Source organism: Ranitomeya variabilis, chromosome 2, assembly GCF_051348905.1.
Source record: "Ranitomeya variabilis isolate aRanVar5 chromosome 2, aRanVar5.hap1, whole genome shotgun sequence".
Classification (NCBI taxonomy): Eukaryota; Metazoa; Chordata; class Amphibia; order Anura; family Dendrobatidae; genus Ranitomeya; species Ranitomeya variabilis.
In genome coordinates this window covers 83,524,043-83,550,200 of record NC_135233.1, presented here as the reverse complement: position 1 = coordinate 83,550,200, position 26,158 = coordinate 83,524,043, and the positions used below count along the sequence as shown (strand labels likewise).

The following is a 26,158-nucleotide window of genomic DNA, read 5'->3' as shown; positions in this document are numbered from 1 at the left end:
TTCAATGATGTTCAGATCAGTGGACTGTGAGGGCTATTGTGAAACCTTCAGCTTGCACTTTTTGAGGTGTCTATTGTGGATTTTGACATGTGTTTAGCATCATTATTCATTGGTAGAAGCCATCCTCTTTCAACTTCAGCTTTTTACAGATGGTGTTATGTTTGCATCAAGAATTTGTTGAGATTTCATTGAATCCATTCTTACTTCTAACCGTGAAACATTCCATGTGCCATTGGCTGCAACACAGTCTCAAAGCATGATTGATCCACGCCCATACTTAATGATTGGAAAGATGTTATTTTCCTGAAATTCTGTGTCCCTTTTTCTCCACATAGACCATTTGATCATGTGGCCAAAGAGTTTTTTTTTTACCTCATCAGTCCAAAAGACTTTTTTCCAAAATGCATCAGACTTGCATACATATTCTTTTCCATACTGCTGAATTTTATGGTGAGGATGCAGGAGACGTTTCCTTCTGAGGACTCTTCCATGTTAGCCATTTTTGTACAGGTGTCTTTGATCAGTAGAACAATGACCCACAGCTCCAGAATCTGTGAAAAGTTTCTGAAGGTCTTTTGCAGTCAAACGAGGGTTCTGATTTGCCTCTCTAGCAATCCTATGACCAGCTCTCAGTGATAATTTTGCTTGGTCTTCCTGACCTTATTTTGACCTCCACTGTTCCTGTTGACTGCCATTTCTGAATTACATTTTGAACTGAGAAAAGGGCAACTTGAAAATGCCTTGCTATCTTTTTATAGCCTTCTGCTTTGTGGGCCTCCACCATCTTCATTTTCAGAATGCTAGGCAGCTGCTTAGAAGATCCCATAGCTGCATTTTTTGGCACAAGATTAGAGGAGGCGGGGTTTTAATAAAGCTGGTGAAATTTGCATCATCTGGCCTTTCCTAACGTTGATGGTGAACAAGTCCATAACCCTAACAGTTTAATTAAGGCCTGAAACCTTGGTCAAGTTATTTGAGCACACAAATCTCCTAGGGTTCTCAAACTTTTACATCAGCCCTTTTTCTTTTTTTGTAATTTTTAAAATGTAAAAGATGAAAAAAAATATATTTTTCCTAAAATACAAAGGAAATGTGTCATCTTTAACTTTAGACCTTTTAGAGATCATTTGATCTTCAACTTGCTTAGGCTACGTTCACATTTGCGTTGTTGGGCGCAGCGTCGGAGACGCGACGCGACGCAACCAACAACGCATGTACACAACGCAGCGTTTTGCGACGCATGCGTTGTCATAAGATCCTACAGATCGGGGACTTTTGGCGCAGGGAAAACGCTACAAGTAGCGTCCCCTGCGTCCTGTCTTGTGCGTCTATATGACGCATGCGTCGTAAAACGCAGTACAACGCATACCGGCGCATGTCCATGCGCCCCCCATGTTAAAGATAGGGGCGCATGATGCATGCGTCGTTATGCGTCGACGACGCTGCGCCCAACAACGCAAATGTGAATGTAGCCTTAACTGTTCACAATAACAATAATTTTAACCAGGGGTGCCTAAATTTTTACGTGCCTCTGTATGCCTCATAGTTGTCACACCATTTGGAGAGAAAATATACATACCATTAGGACATGTAACTACAGGTGGCCATTCGGGCCTCATGGTAATACTCAGAACAGGGCTCCACTTCACCATGATCTCCAAAAGCTGCAAATGGTAAGGTTACGATTGGTCTTGGCCAATGACATGTGTGCATACGTGAATGATGGAGAAGACATAGATATCGAGATGTTTCCCTCTGTCATTCACTGTAATCCCTAGCTATCTCTCACTTTGGGACCTTCTCTTCTAGTCCCTTCAGTTCCCTGGCTCCATAGCAGCTTCTGCTATTGCGCCTTCCTCCCTGATCAGCATTGATTAGGAGAGAGATAACTACTGAATAAAGCATATTCCATTGGGAGGACAGATGTAAGGCTTATGATAAAGAAAGGGACCAGACAGGTGTAAGACATATTCCGCAGGGAGGACAGAGACTGATGTAACTGAGAGCAGGCATAGACAAGGATAATACATGACGGTGGAGGGAGGAGATAGATGAAACACCCATATCAGCGGGAGGGGATAGAAAAATGTACGACTTATAGCCGAGAAATGCAGCAGAGAGATGAAGGACACAAATAAGACAAATACCCTTCTAATATATAATTGCCTAGAATACTACTTCCTGCAATTTGTGCCAACTTCCGTGGCTTTGTCCGGAGCTAATGTCCGGAGATAATGTCCGGAGCTAATGTCCGGAGCTAATGTCCGGAGATAAGTGACGTCGCCAGTGTCCTACACCCAGGCAGAGCACAGGGGCCCCAGGCAGCATATGAGGCCCCAGGCAGAGCACAGTGGCCCCAGGCAGCATATGAGGCCCCAGGCAGAGCACAGTGGCCCCAGGCAGAGCACAGGGGCCCCAGGCAGCATATGGGGCCCCAGGCAGAGCACAGTGGACCCAGGCAGAGCACAGGGGCCCCAGGCAGCCTATGGGGCCCCAGGCAGAGCACAGTGGCCCCAGGCAGAGAACAGGGGCCCCAGGCAGCATATGGGGCCCCAGGCAGAGCACAGGGGCCCCAGGCAGCATATGGGGCCCCAGGCAGAGCACAGTGGCCCCAGGCAGAGCACAGGGGCCCCAGGCAGAACATGGGGCCCCAGGCAGAGCACAGGGGCCCCAGGCAGCATATGGGGCCCCAGGCAGAGCACAGTGGTCCCAGGTAGAGCACAGGGGCCCCAGGCAGCCTATGGGGCCCCAGGCAGAGCACAGGGGCCCCAGGCAGCATATGGGGCCCCAGGCAAAGCACAGGGGCCCCAGGCAGCATATGGGGCCCCAGGCAGAGCACAGTGGCCCCAGGCAGAGCACAGGGGCCCCAGGCAGAGCACAGGGGCCCCAGGCAGAGCACAGGGGCCCCAGGCAGCATATGGGGCCCCAGGCAGGACACAGGGGCCCCAGGCAGCATATGGGGCCCCAGGCAGAGCACAGCGATATTTTGGACCACTGTGCGGTGTTTCAGACCCCCTGTGTGATGTCTGGGGCCCTGTTCTTAAGTATATTAAAGATTAAAGTAACGTATATTAAAGTATATTATAGATCAAATTTGACACGTTTATGAGCACCATTGAGTGATATACTCAAGAATGACATAATTTTTCAACATTTTATGGTTTCAAACTGTAAACACTCAGAGTTTTTTTTACTTCAACCAGAAAACCTTAACGGTTCATAAAAAACTTGACTGTTCAGGATATGATAAAAGTCATAGTATTCTGAATCTTTAACTTATAAAGATACCTTTACATGGGGTGATTATTGGTTCCAGAGAGGCTTTCGGCCGATAATCGTACACATGGCTGGTGACAGGACAATACAATATAAACGTTCAAAGGTAAACACTGATAACATTAAAATCTAATATATAATTGCCTAGAATACTACTTCCGGCAATTTGTGCCAACTTCCGTGGCTTTGTCCGGAGATAATGTCCGGAGATAAGTGACATCACCAGCGTCCTACACCCGCTCAGGGTGGACAAAGATATATGCCTTCGTGGTGCGCGGCACTTTTCTGATTGGTTGCCGCCTGCCGCGAGCGACCAATCAGAAATGTGCCGTACTGTCAAGAATTGTCAAGAGCTGGTGAGTGCAGCCATTTTTTGTTCTTTCTTACTATTATTTATTAATTGTATTATTCTTACATTTGAATAAATAAAGTATATATGGATTCTAGACTCCCGATTCTTTAGAATCGGGCTGCCATCTAGTAAAGATATATATAGCAAGAGCTTTATTCGGCAATATGGTAGGGCGCCTGTAGACTCGGAGAAATGCATGTGTAGCATATTTACCTTGAACTGATTCAACCGAAATGGACAATTAATTTAGAGAGAACTCGTCAGGTTCCCCTATGTCCTCCAATCCAGCATCATTCACCTATGTACGATTAAAGGGAACCTATCACCCCGTTTTTTAAGGATTAGATAAAAATAGTGTGAAATAGGGGCAGAGCTGGGCTTTACATTAGTGCCTTTTTGGTGCCTTTACACCCCCGTTAGGCTGCCCAAATACCTTAGTGAAGTGTCCGTTTTGTCCTGTCACTCAAGCCTGTCAGGTCGGATGGGCGTGGTCACCGCGCTGTTTGTCCCCCAGGATCCTGCTCATCATTCCGTTGGTGGCGTAGTGGTGTGCGCATGTCCAGCAGATGAATCCACTGCCCAGGAGATGAATAACGGCGCGGTCTTCGCTATTCAGCCGTTTACCGGTGGGCGCGGCCATCTTTCCTGTGGCCGCGCCTGCGCAGATGGAGCGCTCTGCTGCCCGGGGCTTCAGGAAAATGGCCGCCGCGATCTCTATCTGCGCACGCGCGGAATCCCGCGGCCATTTTCCTGAAGCCCCGGGCAGCAGAGCGCTCCATCTGCGCAGGCGCGGCCACAGGAAAAATGGCCGCGCCCACCGGTAAACGGCTGAATAGCGAAGACCGCGCCGTTATTCATCTCCTGGGCAGTGGATTCATCTGCTGGACATGCGCACACCACTACGCCACCAACGTAATGATGAGCCTGATCTGGGGGAGAAACAGCGCTGTAACCACGCCCATCCGACCTGACCAGCTTGAGTGACAGGACAAAACGGACACTTCACTAAGGTATTTGGGCAGCCTAACGGGGGTGTAAAGGCACCAAAGAGGCCCTAATGTAAAGCCCAGCTCTGCCCCTATTTCACACTATTTTTATCTAATCTTTAAAAAACGGGGTGATAGGTTCCCTTTAAATTCCCTGCCTAACCAGCCCTGTATAACGTAATTCAATTATAAAAATAAATGTATAATGTCCCTATTCCCTATGCTAATGAGGGCTTTGACTAGTCGATGGGGCTTTAGCTTCCCCAGACTAGTCAGCCCTCTTTACATGTTATCTCGCCCCTGTGGGCATGATAACATAATTTTCAGGAGCCGGCCTCATCCCCAGCTCATGCGAATCTCTCGCACACACACCGACCATCCTGGCAGCGTCAATGCGTCTGTGAAGCCGGGTATACACTTCCCAGCTTCTTAGGCGTGCACTGCACATGACCGGAGGCCATCTTCTGAACTTCTGTGCATTCGCAGCTCGCCTGCTTTTTTATAGCATCTATTTAATGGAATTATGTTATACAGGGCTGGTTAGTCAGGGAGTTTAATCATACATAGGTGAATGCTGTTGGGTTGGAGGGCACGGGGGACCTGACAGGTTCCCTTTAATAGAAGATCTTTCTGGAACACAAACCTCACACACAGTACACATATATGCAAGACATTAATGAGGTTGTTCGCTACTTTATCATTGATCACTGATCCTTAGGATAGGTCATCAAAGTCTGATCGGTTGGGGTCTGACACCCGGCACTCCTGCTGGTCAGTCATTCTCGGTGTCAGCGGTTGCCGCTGGCCGGAAATACTCGATTGCAGACCTGCTCGGTCTTACGATAGTGGCCACGGCTGGGTACTGCCTAGTATTGAAATCAATAAGAGGTGGATGTGTAGTACGCTGCCACGGCCACTATCAGAAGATGAAGCAGCTCCACAACTGAGTAGTCGCTATTCAGTGGGGGAGCCGGGTGTCTGACCCGACCGATCAGACATTGGGGACCTATCCTAAGGATAGATGATCAGTGATAAAGTAGTGGACAACCTCTTTAAAGGGAGTCAGTCAGAACGAAACAATTGTTCAAACCGAATACAAGCACCGTTTGTGTGGCCAAACCTTTCAGTGCACCTTCCCACCTACTTGTTTCCTATCTATCTCTTCTTTTCTCTGTCTACTATAGACATTGATAGCAAACAGAGCTGTCAATCAAGGAAGAGGAGAGCGGAGACATATCGAAAACAAGTAGATGGGAAGGTGCACTGAACTGCTCGGCCAACAGTGCACCGTGCTTGGCTTGAACAGTCGTGTTGTGCTGACAGACTGCCTTCAATAGTGAGACCTTGCTATGTCGTATATGCCTTATGAACATAAGAGTAAAATTTACTTCAAACGAATGAAATATATATATTTTTTCTATAGACATGACCGCTAGACTTGCATTCCCAGACGTCATGTTGCCTACTAATCCCATTTATATCAGTCTGTTCATTATGGAGTTGTCATAACGAAGCTAACAATAATGTAGCTGTGATTGCTCATACATGCATCATACCCAGACGTACAGAATGTCATTGAAGTGAGCATTTTATTCCTGAAAATGACCCTTATAATGGATTTTCATTAGCTATATACTTATGTGGTGAGTCACATAGTAGATCCTGTGTACATTGTACAGTGAGACAATGCAGAACATCTACTGGTTTTATTTTCCAACATGTAATGGAGTCCACCCATACTGTAGCGCAGTGTCTTGTTGTTAATGTTAGATTCTATTGTATCTCGACTCTGTATTTCCTCCATTAGGACTGGGCTATTTTGGTATATTTTGACTTAATCACATTTAAAAAAAAAAATGCAAAGCTTAGAGAAGCACGGAGATTTGCCTGAGGGAACTTGCTTGCAGAGACACTGCTGTGATAGCATCTTACATTGTTCATTTTATGCACATTCTCTAATTTGCGGCCTCATAAATGTGTCATTAATAATAGAATAATATCAGCCATAGATTATTAAGTCCAAAACAAGGTTCATGGTCTGTTTCTTGAGCTAATTCATTTATTAACATGAGAGATATTTTCAGTTTTCAGGTTACCTGGACATATCTGCTCTACTGATCCGTCTAGTTTCAGAAATAATTGTATAACCAATTAACCCATTATCTACCAATGTCCTTTTGTTGGGACGCCTAATCTTTAGCTTCTAGCAACTAAGATTTTATAATTTTTATAATTAGGTCCAATTTTTTGTGTTGTGTTTGTAAAATGAATATTTTCAAAATAGGAAATCATGTCATTGTCATTTTTAATTGAATATTGGGACTCCGTTTTCTGAAAAATCTGTACTTGTAAAAATTGTAATTTGGCAAGTAATGGGTTAAATAACCATCCTTGAATATTGCTCTGTTATTCTTCCTGGAAATGTTTGCATAAATTGTCAACTAGGTGTTACCATGAGTTTGTGTGTGGGAGAAGTACTGGTTCTTCTTAAAGAGCACCTGTCACCAGCCCAAAAGTGTCCAGTTTTTACTCTTGTTTTGTTTGGGAGTGGAACACAGAGTAATAATGTAGAGCAGCCTAAAGACACGCCCCCAGAAAATCCCGTCGACCACACCCCCTTGGCAAAGACCATGAAAATTAGCACTAAATAAAAAGTCCCATATCTCTGGAACCAAATGGCAAATTTATTTTAAAAAATCCGGAATAATCGGGAGCTGCGGGAATAAAATAAAAGCAAAAACTGTTCAGTTTTGAAGAGCTAATAGGTCCTCTTTAAATGGACCAGCTAAGTATGGAATCTTACAGGCAATACTCCATACAATTGGAGGCATATCTGAAGAAGAATATAATGCTATCTGCAGAACCTATATAGAGACAAGTATAACAAACAACCATGGTGATAAATCGATTTAAAGATTTTCTATTTCCATATATTTATTTTTACCATGAAATCAATAGGACTCCTGCAGCCTATCATCAACTACTACATAGATCAGGACAAAAGGATGATCACAAGACCATTGTTGAAATATCAAAAGAACACAATTTTTATTAGAAAAGACATAATTTAAAACCATACTACCAAGGTAAGGAAAGACAGACAAACCCATTTGTCAAAATCACCCATAATCAACGCGCAGCTGCAGGTAACAGACGGCAACCACACATAGAACTCTCTTGGTGGGTGGCTAATAATATATAGCAGTACAGGAAACAGGATAGACCAATAATCGATCTCTTTAGCTACCAAAAATCACTTAAAGGGAACCTGTCACCCCCAAAATCGAAGGTGAGCTAAGCCCACCGGCATCAGGGGCTTATCTACAGTATTCTGTAATGCTGTAGATAAGCCCCCGATGTAACCTGAAAGATGAGAAATAAAGGTTATATTATACTCACCCAAGGGCGGTCCCGCTGCGCTCCGGTCCAATGGGCGTCGCGGTCCGGGGCCTCCCATCTTCTTACAATCACGTCCTCTTCTGGTCTTCACACTGCGGCTCCGGCGCAGGCGTACTTTGTCTTCCCTGTTGAGGGCAGAGCAAATTACTGCAGTGCGCAGGCGCCGGGAAATGTCAGAGAGGCCCAGCACCTGCGCACTGCAGTACTTTGCTCTGCCCTCAACATTGAAGACAAAGTACGCCTGCGCTGGAGCCGCAGCATGAAGACAAGAAGAGGACGTCATCGTAAGAAGATGGGAGGCCCCGGACTGGACCGCGACGCCCATCGGACCAGAACAGAACCAGGACTGCCCCTGGGTGAGTATAAACTAACCTCTTTTTCTCATCTTTCAGGATACATTGGGGCTTATCTACAGCATTACAGAATACTGTAGATAAGCCCCTGATGCCGGAGGGCTTAGCTCACCTACGATTTTGAGGGTGACAGGTTCCTTTTAAGTATGTTAAAAATACTCATATGTAACTGACACATTACTGTAAATATCCACCCACCCCTGGCTTCACCCTACTATCTATAGGCAATATAACACCCTACGAGACCATGCTCAATAATGACACTTAAGTATAATTACCTTAGGGAAACCATGGTGGAAAATGCTGCTGATACCCGCAACACCGGGTCCGCCCCGACTCGCGTTTTGGACTCCTTTCTCAAGGGGCCTGCAGAACCTGCAGGGAATGCATCAGATTATCTGAGAAGGCAGAAGCAATAAAAAAGGATTTTGGGGTTATGTCAAAAGTAAAAGAAAACTCAAAGATGCTATAGGATTTTTACATGATGAAAAGAATGAACTGGTAAAAAATTATGTTGAGAAGGCTGAATTCCTTTTTTGCATCTGTTTTCTCTCAGAAAGTAACATCAACTGGTTTTCACTGTACTATTGAAGGAATAAAAGAATCCACACTATCTATAATCAGAGAGATGGTGAGGGAACACTTAGCTAACATAAATGAATTCAAGTCTCCAGGTCCAGATGAATTACATCCTAGAGTTCTGAAGGAGATAGCAGATGAAATTACTGAACCACTCTCCATAATTGTTGGAGAACAGGATAAGTCGCAGAAGACTGGAGAAGAGTGAAAGTCGTCCCTAGCTTCCAAAAAGGGGAAGAAGGTGGACCCAGGGAACTACAGGCCAGTGAGTCTTACTTCTATACAAGGAAAGATATTTGACCAAATTATTAAACAACATGTATGCAACTACCTGGAAGAGAATGAAGTGATTAACCGGAGCCAACGTGGGTTAGTAACTAATAAGTTATGTCAGACTAACTTAATTTCCTTCTATCTCAGGATCACTGACTGGGTGGATCAGGGAAACGCACTAAGTATAGTACAGTTGTGTGAAAAAGTGTTTGTGGCTGTGTGCACACGTCGCTTTTTTTCGTGGTTTTTCACTATAAAAATGCTATAAAACTGCAAAAAAAACACTCACACTAAGCATCCTATTTAATAGAATGCAATCCGCATTTTTTGTGCACATGCTGCGTTGTTTTCCTGAGCGGAAACACATTCCAGAAAAAAATGCAGCATGTTCATTAATTTGCGGAATCACGGGGATTCCGCACACCTAGGAATGCATTGATCCGCTTACTTCCCGCCTGGGGCTATGCCCACCATGCGGGAAGTAAGCGGATCATGTGCGGTTGGTACCCAGGGTGGAGGAGAGGAGACATTCCTCCACGGACTGGACACCATATAAGTGGTAAAAAAAAGAAGTAAAATAAAAAATAAAAAATAGTGATATACTCACCTTCTGATGGCCCCCGGAGTCTTCCCGCCTCTCAGCGGTGCACGCGGCCGCTTCCATTCCCATGGATGCTTTGTGTGAAGGACCTGCGATGATGTCGCGGTCGCGGTCACGTTACCGTGACGTCATCGCAGGTCCTGTACACAAAGCATCTATAGGAACGGAAGCCGCCGCGTGCACCGCTGAGGAGATCGGGGGCCTTCGGAAAATGAGAATAACCATTTTTTTTATTTTTTTTAACATATCTTTTTACTATTGATGCTGCATAGGCAGCATCAATAGTAAAAAGTTGGTCACACTTGTCAAACACTATGTTTGACAAGTGTGACCAACCTGTCAATCAGTTTTCCAAGCGATGCTACAGATTGCTTGGAAAACGCTAGCATTCTGCAAGCTAATTATGCTTGCAAAACGCTAGTGTTTAGCAGGAATATGCATGCCAATTCCGCATGCGATATACCCGCGACAGGAGTTGCAGAATTGCCGCGTAAATTTCCGTGGCAATTCTGCGATGTGTGCACTTAGCCTAAATGTTTCATATCACCAAACAAATTGAAATATTAGACAAAGATAACAAACGTAAACACAAAATGCAGTTTTTAAATGAAGTTCTTTATTATTAAGGGGAAAAGAAATTAAAACCTACAGGGCCCTGTGTGGAAAAGTGATTGCCCCTAAACCTAATAACTGGCTGGGCCTCCCTTAGCAGCAACAACTACAATCAAGCATTTGCAATAGCTGACAATGAGTCTTTTACAACGCTCTGGAGGAATTTTGGCCCACTCATCTTTGCAGAATTGTTGTAATTGAGCCACATTGGAGGGTTTCCAAACATGAACCACCTTTTTAAGGTCATACCGCAACATCTCAATCAAATTAACATCAAGATTTTGACTAGACCACTCCAGAATTAATTTTGTTTTTCTTAAGCCATTCAGAGGTGGACTTGCTGGTGTGTTTTGGATCATTGTTCTGCTGCATAATCCAAGTGCGCTTCAAGGTCATAAATAGATGGCTGGACATTCTCCTTCAGGATTTTTTTGGTAGACACCAGAATTCATGGTTCCATTTACCACAGCAAGTTTTCCAGATCTTGAAGCTGCAAAAAAGCCCCAGACCATTACACCACCACCGCAAAATTTTACTGTTTTGGTACGATGGTCCTTTTCTGTAATGATGTGTTATTTCTACGCCAGATGTAATGGGACATACACCTTCCAAAAAGCTCAACTTTTGTCTCGTCAGCCCACAGAGTATTCTTCCAAAAGTCTTGGGGATCATCAAGTTGCTCTCTAGCAAATCTGAGACAAGCCTTTATGGTCTTATTGCTCAGCAGGGGTTTTCGTCTTAGAACTCTGTCATGCAAGCCATTCTTGCCCAGTCTCTTTTTTATGGTGGAGTCATGAATAGAGTTGAGCGACTTTCATTTTTTTAAGATCGAGTCGGGTTTTGTGAAACCCGATTTTGTCCAGGGTCGAGTCGAGTGCAGTCGGCCGATTATCGCTAAAAGTCGGGGATCGACCGAAACACGAAACCCAATGCAAGTCAATGGGGAAGCATAGTCGGCAGTGAGTGGAGGCCAGGAAAACACCTACAGTGCCCATTTTAATGCCAAAAACATCCATTCTTGTTTCTGAAGCTTGTCAATCTTAATTAACTTTATAATAATAGTTGGGCATAGGGAATTGGGGGTCATTTGGCAAAAGTTGTGGGGGGAGTAGGGCCGGCTCAAGTTTTTCGTGGGCCCAGGAAATGCGGACTACGTCACGGCGGTGTTGCAGGGAAAGGTAAGTATTTCAACGTTGCAAGTGCTGTGATCCTGAGCAAGCAGGGGGGGCCCACTCGTTCGCATTGGCACTGGCACAGGGCCCCTCAAAGTACAGCGATGTGTGTTTGCATGGCGGGGGCGCCTCCCACCAGCAGCGACACTTTTGCGTACTCTGAGGGGCCCTGTGCCAGTGACGTCGCCAACGAGTATGCCCCCCCACCTGATGAAGGAACCTGCACTTTCATCTGCACCTTCCTCTCTGTCCCTGTGTAAGGTGGTATAACATGCGGGAAGGGGAACCTTACTTTCAGCAGGGTCAGATTCTGGCTGTGTAGAGTATAAGGGGAATGTAGTGGTCTAGGTCAATGTACCAGCAGACTCATCTAGCAGTGGCTGGGCAATGGGCAGGATGAGGAGGAAACAGATATAGGGCCAAAGAATAAAGTAGGCTAAATGCAGTTCAAAATTGGTAACAGGACTAAACAGGCGGCATTGCTTTGTTCAGTGGAGTAGCAAACCCAAGAGCAGCAGACACTGTTTCAAGGGCATAACCACACTAGTAGGCCAAATGCAGTTTAATATCTGATAGTATAGGGCGAAAGCCAGAATGTGGAAGCTCAGCTTTGTTCAGTTGAGGACAACACCAGGCAGGGGCAGACAGACACCTTTAGTAGGCCGGAACAGCCAATTTTTAAAAAAAACAGCAGTTAGTAAGAGGCAGAAGGTAGAAGCTCAGCTTTATTCAGTTGAGGACAACACCAGGCAGGGGCAGACATTCACCTTTAGTAGGCCGGAACAGCCAATTGCATTTTTAAAAATGGTAATTTGGAACAGAAGGTTGAAGCTCAGCTTTATTCAGTTGAGGACAACACCAGGCAGGGGCAGACAGACACCTTTAGTAGGCCGGAACAGCCAATTTTTTAAAAAAACAGCAGTTAGTAAGAGGCAGAAGGTAGAAGCTCAGCTTTATTCAGTTGAGGACAACACCAGGCAGGGGCAGACAGACACCTTTAGTAGGCCGGAACAGCCAATTGCATTTTTAAAAATGGTAATTTGGAACTGAAGGTTGAAGCTCAGCTTTATTCAGTTGAGGACAACACCAGGCAGGGGCAGACATTCACCTTTAGTAGGCCGGAACAGCCAATTGCATTTTTAAAAATGGTAATTTGGAACAGAAGGTAGAAGCTCAGCTTTATTCAGTTGAGGACAACACCAGGCAGGGGCAGACATTCACCTTTAGTAGGCCGGAACAGCCAATTGCATTTTTAAAAATGGTAATTTGGAACAGAAGGTTGAAGCTCAGCTTTATTCAGTTGAGGACAACACCAGGCAGGGGCAGTCAGACACCTTTAGTAGGCCGGAACAGCCAATTTTTTAAAAAAACAGCAGTTAGTAAGAGGCAGAAGGTAGAAGCTCAGCTTTATTCAGTTGAGGACAACACCAGGCAGGAGCAGACAGACACCTTTAGTAGGCCGGAACAACCAATTGCATTTTTAAAAATGGTAATTTGGAACTGAAGGTTGAACCTCAGCTTTATTCAGTTGAGGACAACACCAGGCAGGGGCAGACATTCACCTTTAGTAGGCCGGAACAGCCAATTGCATTTTTAAAAATGGTAATTTGGAACAGAAGGTAGAAGCTCAGCTTTATTCAGTTGAGGACAACACCAGGCAGGGGCAGACATTCACCTTTAGTAGGCCGGAACAGCCAATTGCATTTTTAAAAATGGTAATTTGGAACTGAAGGTTGAAGCTCAGCTTTATTCAGTTGAGGACAACACCAGGCAGGGGCAGACATTGACCTTTAGTAGGCCGGAACAGCCAATTGCATTTTTAAAAATGGTAATTTGGAACAGAAGGTAGAAGCTCAGCTTTATTCAGTTGAGGACAACACCAGGCAGGGGCAGACATTCACCTTTAGTAGGCCGGAACAGCCAATTGCATTTTTAAAAATGGTAATTTGGAACAGAAGGTTGAAGCTCAGCTTTATTCAGTTGAGGACAACACCAGGCAGGGGCAGACAGACACCTTTAGTAGGCCGGAACAGCCAATTGCATTTTTAAAAATGGTAATTTGGAACAGAAGGTAGAAGCTCAGCTTTATTCAGTTGAGGACAACACCAGGCAGGGGCAGACAGACACCTTTAGTAGGCCGGAACAGCCAATTTTTTAAAAAAACAGCAGTTAGTAAGAGGCAGAAGGTAGAAGCTCAGCTTTATTCAGTTGAGGACAACACCAGGCAGGGGCAGACATTCACCTTTAGTAGGCCGGAACAGCCAATTGCATTTTTAAAAATGGTAATTTGGAACAGAAGGTTGAAGCTCAGCTTTATTCAGTTGAGGACAACACCAGGCAGGGGCAGACAGACACCTTTAGTAGGCCGGAACAGCCAATTGCATTTTTAAAAATGGTAATTTGGAACTGAAGGTTGAAGCTCAGCTTTATTCAGTTGAGGACAACACCAGGCAGGGGCAGACATTGACCTTTAGTAGGCCGGAACAGCCAATTGCATTTTTAAAAATGGTAATTTGGAACAGAAGGTAGAAGCTCAGCTTTATTCAGTTGAGGACAACACCAGGCAGGGGCAGACATTCACCTTTAGTAGGCCGGAACAGCCAATTGCATTTTTAAAAATGGTAATTTGGAACAGAAGGTTGAAGCTCAGCTTTATTCAGTTGAGGACAACACCAGGCAGGGGCAGACAGACACCTTTAGTAGGCCGGAACAGCCAATTGCATTTTTAAAAATGGTAATTTGGAACAGAAGGTAGAAGCTCAGCTTTATTCAGTTGAGGACAACACCAGGCAGGGGCAGACAGACACCTTTAGTAGGCCGGAACAGCCAATTTTTAAAAAAAACAGCAGTTAGTAAGAGGCAGAAGGTAGAAGCTCAGCTTTATTCAGTTGAGGACAACACCAGGCAGGGGCAGACATTCACCTTTAGTAGGCCGGAACAGCCAATTGCATTTTTAAAAATGGTAATTTGGAACAGAAGGTTGAAGCTCAGCTTTATTCAGTTGAGGACAACACCAGGCAGGGGCAGACAGACACCTTTAGTAGGCCGGAACAGCCAATTGCATTTTTAAAAATGGTAATTTGGAACAGAAGGTAGAAGCTCAGCTTTATTCAGTTGAGGACAACACCAGGCAGGGGCAGACATTCACCTTTAGTAGGCCGGAACAGCCAATTGCATTTTTAAAAATGGTAATTTGGAACAGAAGGTTGAAGCTCAGCTTTATTCAGTTGAGGACAACACCAGGCAGGGGCAGACAGACACCTTTAGTAGGCCGGAACAGCCAATTGCATTTTTAAAAATGGTAATTTGGAACAGAAGGTAGAAGCTCAGCTTTATTCAGTTGAGGACAACACCAGGCAGGGGCAGACAGACACCTTTAGTAGGCCGGAACAGCCAATTTTTTAAAAAAACAGCAGTTAGTAAGAGGCAGAAGGTAGAAGCTCAGCTTTATTCAGTTGAGGACAACACCAGGCAGGGGCAGACAGACACCTTTAGTAGGCCGGAACAGCCAATTGCATTTTTAAAAATGGTAATTTGGAACTGAAGGTTGAAGCTCAGCTTTATTCAGTTGAGGACAACACCAGGCAGGGGCAGACAGACACCTTTAGTAGGCCGGAACAGCCAATTTTTAAAAAAAACAGCAGTTAGTAAGAGGCAGAAGGTAGAAGCTCAGCTTTATTCAGTTGAGGACAACACCAGGCAGGGGCAGACAGACACCTTTAGTAGGCCGGAACAGCCAATTGCATTTTTAAAAATGGTAATTTGGAACTGAAGGTTGAAGCTCAGCTTTATTCAGTTGAGGACAACACCAGGCAGGGGCAGACAGACACCTTTAGTAGGCCGGAACAGCCAATGGCATTTTTAAAAATGGTAATTTGGAACAGAAGGTAGAAGCTCAGCTTTATTCAGTTGAGGACAACACCAGGCAGGGGCAGACATTCACCTTTAGTAGGCCGGAACAGCCAATTGCATTTTTAAAAATGGTAATTTGGAACAGAAGGTAGAAGCTCAGCTTTATTCAGTTGAGGACAACACCAGGCAGGGGCAGACATTCACCTTTAGTAGGCCGGAACAGCCAATTGCATTTTTAAAAATGGTAATTTGGAACAGAAGGTTGAAGCTCAGCTTTATTCAGTTGAGGACAACACCAGGCAGGGGCAGACAGACACCTTTAGTAGGCCGGAACAGCCAATTTTATTAAAAAAAAGCAGTTAATAAGAGGCAGAAGGTAGAAGCTCAGCTTTATTCAGTTGCAGCTTCTTGGCAATAATATAAAGAAGACGCGACAGGACAACACTCGGTGGATGCCATATCTGTGTTTTCAATGGAAAAAAACCTTTCAGTTAACTACTTGCAGGAGCAAGTTTTTGTAGCTGGTGGACAATTTTTTTTAAAAAAAGCAGTTAATAAGAGGCAGAAGGTAGAAGCTTAGCTTTATTCAGTTGCAGCTTCTTGGCAATAATATAAAGAAGACGCGACAGGACAACACTCGGTGGATGCCATATCTGTGTTTTCAATGGAAAAAAACCTTTCAGTTAACTACTTGCAGGAGAAAGTTTTTGTAGCTGGTGGCCAATTTTTGTACTGTACCAGTTTTTTGTTGTATGTGTTTTTGTTTTTAATGTTAAAATGTCTGCATTTGATATCTCTCCAGTATTTTCTTTTTTATAAGCAAAATACTGCAGTTTTACATTGGTTACATGGATACACAGGCAGCTTGGTGGTGAGTGGAGGAGTATTTAAAGTAGGGACCGCAGACAGGCTATCAAAGGCCTAAAATAACAAACAATAGGCTCATGGCAGCTTTACAGCGGTTACATGGATACACAGGCAGCTTGGTGGTGAGTGGAGGAGTATTTAAAGTAGGGACCGCAGACAGGCTATCAAAGGCCTAAAATAACAAACAATAGGCTTATGGCAGTTTTACAGCGGTTACATGGATACACGGGCAGGCAGCTTGGTGGTCAGTGGAGGAGTATTTAAAGTAGGGACCGCAGACAGGCTATCAAAGGCCTAAAATAACAAACAATAGGCTCACGGCAGCTTTACAGCGGTTACATGGATACACAGGCAGCTTGGTGGTCAGTGGAGGAGTATTTAAAGTAGGGACCGCAGACAGGCTATCAAAGGCCTAAAATAACAAACAATAGGCTCATGGCAGCTTTACAGCGGTTACATGGATACACAGGCAGCTTGGTGGTGAGTGGAGGAGTATTTAAAGTAGGGACCGCAGACAGGCTATCAAAGGCCTAAAATAACAAACAATAGGCTCATGGCAGCTTTACAGCGGTTACATGGATACACGGGCAGGCAGCTGGTGATGAGTGGAGGAGTATTTAAAGTAGGGACCGCAGACAGGCTATCAAAGGCCTAAAATAACAAACAATAGGCTCATGGCAGCTTTACAGCGGTTACATGGATACACAGGCAGCTTGGTGGTGAGTGGAGGAGTAGTGCAAGGAGTGTCTGTCCCAGTACTCCCAAAATATAAATAGATGTTAATGTCTCGCAAAACAACCAAAACAAAAAAAAAGGTGGCATACTTAGGTACAGGGGTGGGCTCATCTACTGAGTTTCTGACATAGTAATTTGGCAGTAACTATTTAATGGTGCCAATATAGGACACAGACACAGACTACTTTAAGTTGCATCATAGATGTCTACAAATTTGTATTGTCAGTGCCAGACATTGAATGATGTCAGCGAATAGACTAAAGATTGGTGGAGCTGTGCGACATAATTTTGCACGTGGTAGAGCACATTTTGAGCTGGGGTAGGGGGGAACTCTCTTGAGGCCGGCGGGACCGCCCCAGGGCCCCTCATGTTACAACGGTGTGTCTGACGTTGGGTGCGCACCACCACCGCCAGAGACACTACATTGTACTATGAGGGACCCAGTAGCAATGCCGTCAACCAAAAGCGAGCACACCCACCTCTTCAGACAAACAGCAGTCTCACGGGTGCTTGCGCCAAGTCGCGATACCACGGCCCCGTGTGGGGAGTTTTGCCATTTAGGGAGGTGTAAACATGTCGTATGCTGTACAATCAGCTGCAGCAAATTAGACATTAGAAAAGTAATTCACAGGCAAGAGCTTTTCATAGGAAAGCTAGGTGTCGGCCGGGCAAGGTGGGGCAAAAGATTTCGAAATCCAGTTGTGGTTCATTTTAATGAATGTTAGATCGTCAACATTTTGGGTAGCCAGACGAGTCCTTTTTTCGGTTAATATTGAACCTGCAGCACTGAATACTCTTTCTGATAGGACACTTGCTGCCGGGCAAGCAAGCTCCTGCAATGCATATTCTGCCAATTCTGGCCAGGTGTCTAATTTGGAGGCCCAGTAATCAAATGGGAATGACGGTTGAGGGAGAACATCGATAAGGGATGAAAAATAGTTAGTAACCATACTGGACAAATGTTGTCTCCTGTCACTTTCAATTGATGCAGCAGTACCTGTCCTGTCTGCGGTCATAGCAAAATCACTCCACAACCTGGTCAGAAAACCCCTCTGTCCAACGCCACTTCTGATGTGTGCACCCCTAACACTCCTAGTCTGCTGCCCCCTGGAGCTCGTGTGAGAACGATCACTTGCGCTGTGTGCTGGGAATGCCTGAAGCAAACGGTCAACAAGAGTTGATTGTTTGGTTGCTAATATTAGTTCCAAGTTCTCATGTGGCATAATATTTTGCAATTTGCCTTTATAGCGTGGATCAAGGAGGCAGGCCAACCAGTAATCGTCATCGTTCATCATTTTCGTAATGCGTGTGTCCCTTTTTAGGATACGTAAGGCATAATCCGCCATGTGGGCCAAAGTTCCAGTTGTCAAATCTCCGGTTGTGATTGGTTGAGGGGCAGTTGCAGGCAAATCTACGTCACTTGTGTCCCTCAAAAAACCAGAACCCGGCCGTGACATGCAACCAATTTCCTGTGCCCCCGGGAAAGGTTCGGCATTAAAAATATACTCATCCCCATCATCCTCCTCGTCCTCCACCTCCTCTTCGCCCGCTACCTCGTCCTGTACACTGCCCTGACCAGACAATGGCTGACTGTCATCAAGGCTTTCCTCTTCCTCTGGTGCAGACGCCTGCTCCTTTATGTGCGTCAAACTTTGCATCAGCAGACGCATTAGGGGGATGCTCATGCTTATTACGGCGTTGTCTGCACTAACCAGCCGTGTGCATTCCTCAAAACACTGAAGGACTTGACACATGTCTTGTATCTTAGACCACTGCACACCTGACAACTCCATGTCTGCCATCCTACTGCCTGCCCGTGTATCCTCCCACAAATAAATAACAGCACGCCTCTGTTCGCACAGTCTCTGAAGCATGTGCAGTGTTGAGTTCCACCTTGTTGCAACGTCTATGATTAGGCGATGCTGGGGAAGGTTCAAAGACCGCTGATAGGTCTGCATACGGCTGGCGTGTACAGGCGAACGTCGGATATGTGAGCAAAGTGCACGCACTTTGAGGAGCAGGTCGGAGAACCCAGGATAAGTTTTCAATAAGCACTGCACCACCAGGTTTAAGGTGTGAGCCAGGCAAGGAATGTGTTTCAGTTGGGAAAGGGAGATGGCAGCCATGAAATTCCTTCCGTTATCACTCACTACCTTGCCTGCCTCAAGATCTACTGTGCCCAGCCACGACTGCGTTTCTTGTTGCAAGAACTCGGATAGAACTTCCGCGGTGTGTCTGTTGTCGCCCAAACACTTCATAGCCAATACAGCCTGCTGACGCTTGGCAGTAGCTGGCCCATAATGGGACAACTGGTGTGCAACAGTGTCATCTGCCGATGGAGTGGTTGGCAGACTGCGTTCTGTGGAAGAGCTGTAGCTTCTGCAGGAGGACGAGGAGGAGGAGGAGGAGGGGGTGCGAACGCCTACAGCCAACTGTTTCCTAGACCGTGGGCTAGGCACAACTGTCCCTAAATTGATGTCGCCTGTGGACCCTGCATCCACCACATTCACCCAGTGTGCCGTGATGGACACATAACGTCCCTGGCCATGCCTACTGGTCCATGCATCTGTAGTCAGGTGCACCTTTGTACTCACAGATTGCCTGAGTGCATGGACGATGCGCTGTTTAACATGCTGGTGCAGGGCTGGGATGGCTTTTCTGGAAAAAAAGTGTCGACTGGGTAGCTCGTATCGTGGTTCAGCGTACTCCATCAGGGCTTTGAAAGCTTCGCTTTCAACTAACCGGTAGGGCATCATCTCTAACGAGATTAGTCTAGCTATGTGGGCGTTAAAACCCTGTGTACGCGGATGCGAGGATAAGTACTTCCTTTTTCTAACCAGAGTCTCATGTAGGGTGAGCTGGACTGGAGAGCTGGAGATCGTGGAACTTTCGGGTGTGCCGGTGTACATGGCAGACTGAGAGACGGTTGGAGACGGTATTGTTTCCGCCGGTGCCCTAGATGCAATATTTCCTCCTACAAAACTGGTGGTTCCCTGACCCTGACTGCTTTTGGCTGGCAAAGAAACCTGCACAGATACTGCCGGTGGTGCGGAAAATGGTGGCCTTACAGTGACGGAAGGGATGTTGCGTTGCTGACTAGCTTCATTGGCCGAGGGTGCTACAACCTTAAGGGACGTTTGGTAGTTAGTCCAGGCTTGAAAATGCACGGTGGTTAAGTGTCTATGCATGCAACTAGTATTTAGACTTTTCAGATTCTGACCTCTGCTTAAGCTAGTTGAACATTTTTGACAGATGACTTTGCGCTGATCAGTTGGATGTTGTTTAAAAAAATGCCAGACTGCACTCTTCCTAGACTCGGATCCCTTTTCAGGGATTGCAGACTGAGCTTTAACCGGATGGCCACGCTGTCCTCCAACAGGTTTTGGCTTTGACACGCGTTTTGGGCCAGATACGGGCCCGGCAGATGGAACCTGTTGCGATGTTGATGCCTGCTGCGGCCCCTCCTCCACCTCCGCTTCTGAACTACTGCCGCCTGCACCCTGTTCCCCCAATGGCTGCCAATCGGGGTCAATAACTGGGTCATCTATTACCTCCTCTTCGAGCTCGTGTGCAACTTCGTCTGTGTCACTGTGTCGGTCGGTGGTATAGCGTTCGTGGCGGGGCAACATAGTCTCATCAGGGTCTGATTGTGGATCTGTACCCTGAGAGGGCAATGTGGTGGTCTGAGTCAAAGGAGCAGCATAGTACTCTGGCTGTGGCTGTGCATCAGTGCACTCCATGTCAGAATCTACTTGTAATGGGCATGGCCTGTTAAATGTTTCACTTTCTAAGCCAGGGACGGTATGTGTAAAGAGCTCCATGGAGTGACCCGTTGTGTCGCCTGCTGCATCCTTCTCTCTTGTTGTAGTTTTTGCTGAGGAGGACAAGGAAGCGACTTGTCCCTGACCGTGAACATCCACAAGCGACGCGCTGCTTTTACATTTACCAGTTTCGGAAGAGGAGGCAAAAGAGCTAGAGGCTGAGTCTGCAATGTAAGACAAAACTTGCTGTTGCTGCTCCGCCTTTAAAAGCGGTTTTCCTACTCCCAGAAAAGAGAGCGTTCGAGGCCTTGTGTAGCCTGACGACGAAACTGGCTCCACAGCTCCAGACTTAGGTGGAATATTTTTATCCCCACGACCACCTGATGCTCCACTACCACTACCATCATTACCAGCTGACAATGAACGCCCACGACGACCTCTTGCACCAGACTTCCTCATTGTTTTAAAATCTTAACCAAAGTAACTTTATTTGTTGCTGTCAAACAACTTACACGGTGAGCTATAACTTCAGTATGATTTCAATATCCCTTAACAGGTTGGTGAGACCACAAGGAAAATCAGGCACAATGTTACACACTCTGTTTTCTGTGGCACAAAATCACAGAGATGACACACACGCAGGACTGTCACTCAAGCACTAATGTCAATATTAATCTCCCACCTAATTTATTTATTTATTTTTTTCAGGGAGACTTTAGAAACCAAATAATATTAAAAAAACCAAAAAAATAAATAGCCTTTCTATGGCCCACTGAATGAGAGAGAGAGGTGGCACACCCAGGAGTCAAGACTGGCACACAAGCTGAAAGGGCAATATTACTCTCCCACTGTTTTTTTAAGTTTTTTTTTTTTTATTTTCAGGGAGACTTTAGAAACCAAATAATATTAAAAAAACCCAAAAAATAAATAGCCTTTCTATGGCCCACTGAATGAGAGAGAGAGGTGGCACACCCAGGAGTCAAGACTGGCACACAAGCTGAAAGGGCAATATTACTCTCCCACTGTTTTTTTATGTATTTTTTGTTTTTTAAGGGAGACTTTAGAAACCCAATAATATTTTTTTTAAAAAATAAATAGGCTTTCTATGGCCCACTGAATGAGAGAGGTGGCACACCCAGGAGTCAAGACTGGCACACAAGCTGAAAGGGCAATATTACTCTCCCACTGTTTTTTTATGGTTTTTTTTTTTTCAGGGAGACTTTAGAAACCAAATAATATTAAAAAAACCAAAAAAATAAATAGGCTTTCTATGGCCCACTGAATGAGAGAGAGGTGGCACACCCAGGAGTCAAGACTGGCACACAAGCTGAAAGGGCAATATTACTCTCCCACTGTTTTTTTTTTTTTTTTTTTTTTTTCAGGGAGACTTTAGAAACCAAATAATAAGAAAAAAAATAAATAAATAAATAGGCTTTCTATAGCCCACTGAATGAGAGATAGCACACACAGCAGTGGCACACAAGCCCTGACTGAGGCCAATATTTTTCTCCCACTGATTGATGTAGTGTTTTTGTGTTGAGGTAGATTTTAGAACACAAATCAAGGAAAAAAAAAAAATGCTTTCTATGGCCCACTGAATGAGAGAGGTAGCACACCCAGGAGTCAAGACTGGCACACAAGCTGAAAGGGCAATATTACTCTCCCACTGTTTTTTTATGTATTTTTTGTTTTTTAAGGGAGACTTTAGAAACCCAATAATATTTAAAAAAATAAATAAATAGGCTTTCTATGGCCCACTGAATGAGAGAGGTGGCACACCCAGGAGTCAAGACTGGCACACAAGCTGAAAGGGCAATATTACTCTCCCACTGTTTTTTTATGTTTTTTTTTTTTTTTTCAGGGAGACTTTAGAAACCAAATAATATTAAAAAAACCAAAAAAATAAATAGGCTTTCTATGGCCCACTGAATGAGAGAGAGGTGGCACACCCAGGAGTCAAGACTGGCACACAAGCTGAAAGGGCAATATTACTCTCCCACTGTTTTTTTTTTTTTTTTTTTTTTCAGGGAGACTTTAGAAACCAAATAATAAGAAAAAAAATAAATAAATAAATAGGCTTTCTATAGCCCACTGAATGAGAGATAGCACACACAGCAGTGGCACACAAGCCCTGACTGAGGCCAATATTTTTCTACCACTGATTGATGTAGTGTTTTTGTGTTGAGGTAGAATTTAGAACACAAATCACGGAAAAAATAAATAGGCTTTCTATGGCCCACTCAGTGAGAGATGGCACACACAGGGATGGCACTGTAGCAGAAATGCCAATCTTAATCTCCCACAAAAAAAAAACAAAAAAAAAAACAGGGACTGTCCTACAATTACTATCTCCCTGCAGTAATCTAAGCCAGGTATGGCAGGCAGCAATAGGAGTGGACTGATGCACAAATTAAATAAAAAGTGTGGACAAACAAAAAAGATAGCTGTGCAGAAAGGAACAAGAGGATATGTGCTTTGAAAAAAGCAGTTGGTTTCCACAGTGGCGTACACACAGCAATACAGCTATCACGGAGCCTTCTAGGGCAGCCCAATGAGCTACAGCGCTGAGGAAAAAAAAAATAAAAATAGCTTCCACTGTTCCTGCACACCGAAGGTGGTGTTGGACAGTGGAAATCGCTACAGCACAAGCGGTTTGGTGGTTAGTGGACCCTGCCTAACGCTCTCCCTGCTTCTGACGAAGCGGCAGCAACCTCTCCCTAAGCTCAGATCAGCAGCAGTAAGATGGCGGTCGGCGGGAACGCCCCTTTATAGCCCCTGTGACGCCGCAGACAGCAAGCCAATCACTGCAATGCCCTTCTCTAAGATGGTGGGGACCAGGATCTATGTCATCACGCTGCCCACACTCTGCGTTCACCTTCATTGGCTGAGAAATGGCGCTTTTCGCGTCATTGAAACTCGACTTTGGCGCGAAAGTCGCGTACCGCATGGCCGACAAGCACAGGGGTCGGATCGGGTTTCATGAGACGCCGACTTAGCCAAAAGTCGGCGACTTTTGAAAATGATCGACCCGTTTCGCTCAACCCTAGTCATGAACAATCACCTTAACTTAGGTAAGTTAGGCCTTCAGTTCTTTGGTTGTTGTTGTGTAGTCTTTTGTGACCTCTTGGATGAGTTGTTGTTGCAATCTTTGGGTCGGCTTGCCACTCCTGGGAAGGTTCACCACATTTGTGGATAATGGCTCTCACTGTGGTTCGCTGGAGTCCCATAGCTTTAGAAATTTCTTTACAACCTTTTCCAGACTGATAGATCTTAAATACTTTGCTTCTCATTTGTTCCAGAATTTGATCGGAATGTGGCATGTTGTCTAGCTTTTGAGGTTCTTTTGGTCTACTTCACTTTTTCAGTTAGGTCCTATGTAAGTGATTTTTTGACTGAGAAGAGGTGTGGCAGTAATCAGGCCTCTGTGTGGCTAGGGAATTTGAACTCAGCTTCCCAAAGATGTGATAAACGACAGTTAATTTATGTTTTAAGGGGAGGCAATTACTCTTTCACACAGGACCCTGTAGGTTTGGATTTCTTTTACCCTTAATAATAAATAACTTAATTTAAAAACTGTTTTGTGTTTACTTGTGTTATCTACTGTATGTATAATATTTAAATTTGTTTGGTGATCTGAAACATTTAAGCATGACAAACATGCAAAAGAATATAAAATCGAGAAGGGGACAAACACTTATTCACACAGCTGCATATGTTGTCTTCAGCAAAGTGTTTGACAAAGTATCTCAAACCATCCGTATTGAAAAGATGACCAAGTATGGAATGGACATTGCAACTGTAACTGGCTTAGTGTTCCGACCCAAAGATTGATCATAAATGGCTGAACATCCATTATGGAGAATGTGAGTTACCACATGGCTCTGTGCTGGGTCCTGTGTTGATCATCTTTATCAATGAGTTAGATGAAGGAATTGAGGGTAAATTGATAAAATTTGCTGATGATAGCTAGGAGGGATAGCTATCAATAGAGAAGAGAGGATTCAAAAAGATCTAAACAAATGGGAACTGTGGGCAACAACTCGCAGAATGGTTTTTAACAGGGAAAAATGCAAGGTCTTATATCTGGGCAAGATAAATGAAAAAAACATAAAGAATGGGAGGAATAGGGCTAAGAAACAGCACATGTGAAAAAGACTTGGGTATATTAATGGATCACATCTTGCATATGAGTCAACAGTGTGATGCAGCAGCAAAAAAGACAAACACAATTCTGGGTTGCATTAACAGAAGTATACAGTCTAGATCACGTAATATAATAAGCCCCCTCTACTCCTCCTTGGTCCGACCTCATCTGGAATACTGGGTCCAGTTCTGGGCACCACATTGTCAAAAAGACAAAAAAAAACATGAACAAACTGGAGCAAGTTCAGAGAAGAGCAACTTTTTGATAGTGAGGGTGATTAACAAGTAGGACAGGCTACCACGAGAGGTGTTGAGTTCTCCTTCAATGGAAGTCTTCAAACAGAGGATGGACAGACATCTGTCTGAGACGGTTTAGTGAATTCAGCATTGATCAGGGGAGTGGACACGATGACCCTGGAGGTCCCTTCCAACTCCAGCATTCTATGATTCTATGAAATGAGTAATCTCTCAAGTATCACATGTGAGAAGTAGCTACGCTGTAATTCAGTGTCCAACCATTTAAGGACACTTGTAAACTGTCCAGGAATAAATGCCAGAAACTCATCTACAAACAGTGTGTGTCGTGGTGTTTGCCCCTCATCAGAGTGAAGCAGAGTCTGGATGGTGGGTGCAACATCCTTGAGGCACCGTGAGGGCAAGTACTGTCTCTCCTTAAAGAGACAGACTGAGTATATAATCTTAATGACAAGGTTATTTTTTGGGAAGAAGAGTATGCAAATTAGATGTCTCAAAGAATGAAAGAATCCATCTTGGAAGTACATCCTATAAGCTGTAACTACCCTATAAGTTTGTATGAAACACCTTGCTAACAAAGGGAATAGTAGTGATAATGTTTATACAATTCCAAGACCATGAATTGTTATTTGATCACTATTCACATATGTACCAAAACACATATATTAGGAGAGCTGAGTGTGACGCCCGGGAGACCGAGGTACCCAGCACCAGATCAATGAGGTCCGTCTCTTGAGGGGGATGTCACTAGTGGCTTGACCCGGTGCTGTGGCCTCAGGCGATGCACAGTGTAAGGGATATCATGAAGGAACAGACACTTACTTGATCAGCAGCAGGTCCTCTCAGCTGTGATGACCCCGATCCTGGATCGATGGCTATTGTCCAAATGAAAGACTGAGGCGCTGAAACGTTTAACCAGTTTACTTCAACAAAGAGGGATTT

At 44.8% G+C, this 26,158-nt stretch overlaps 1 protein-coding gene across 1 annotated transcript in view; it reads left to right on the top strand.

Annotated features, from left to right (window-relative positions):
• Window positions 1-26,158, top strand: part of SNAP25 (synaptosome associated protein 25) — a 156,375-nt gene that overhangs the window by 25,370 nt on the left and 104,847 nt on the right. The window lies entirely within an intron of this gene.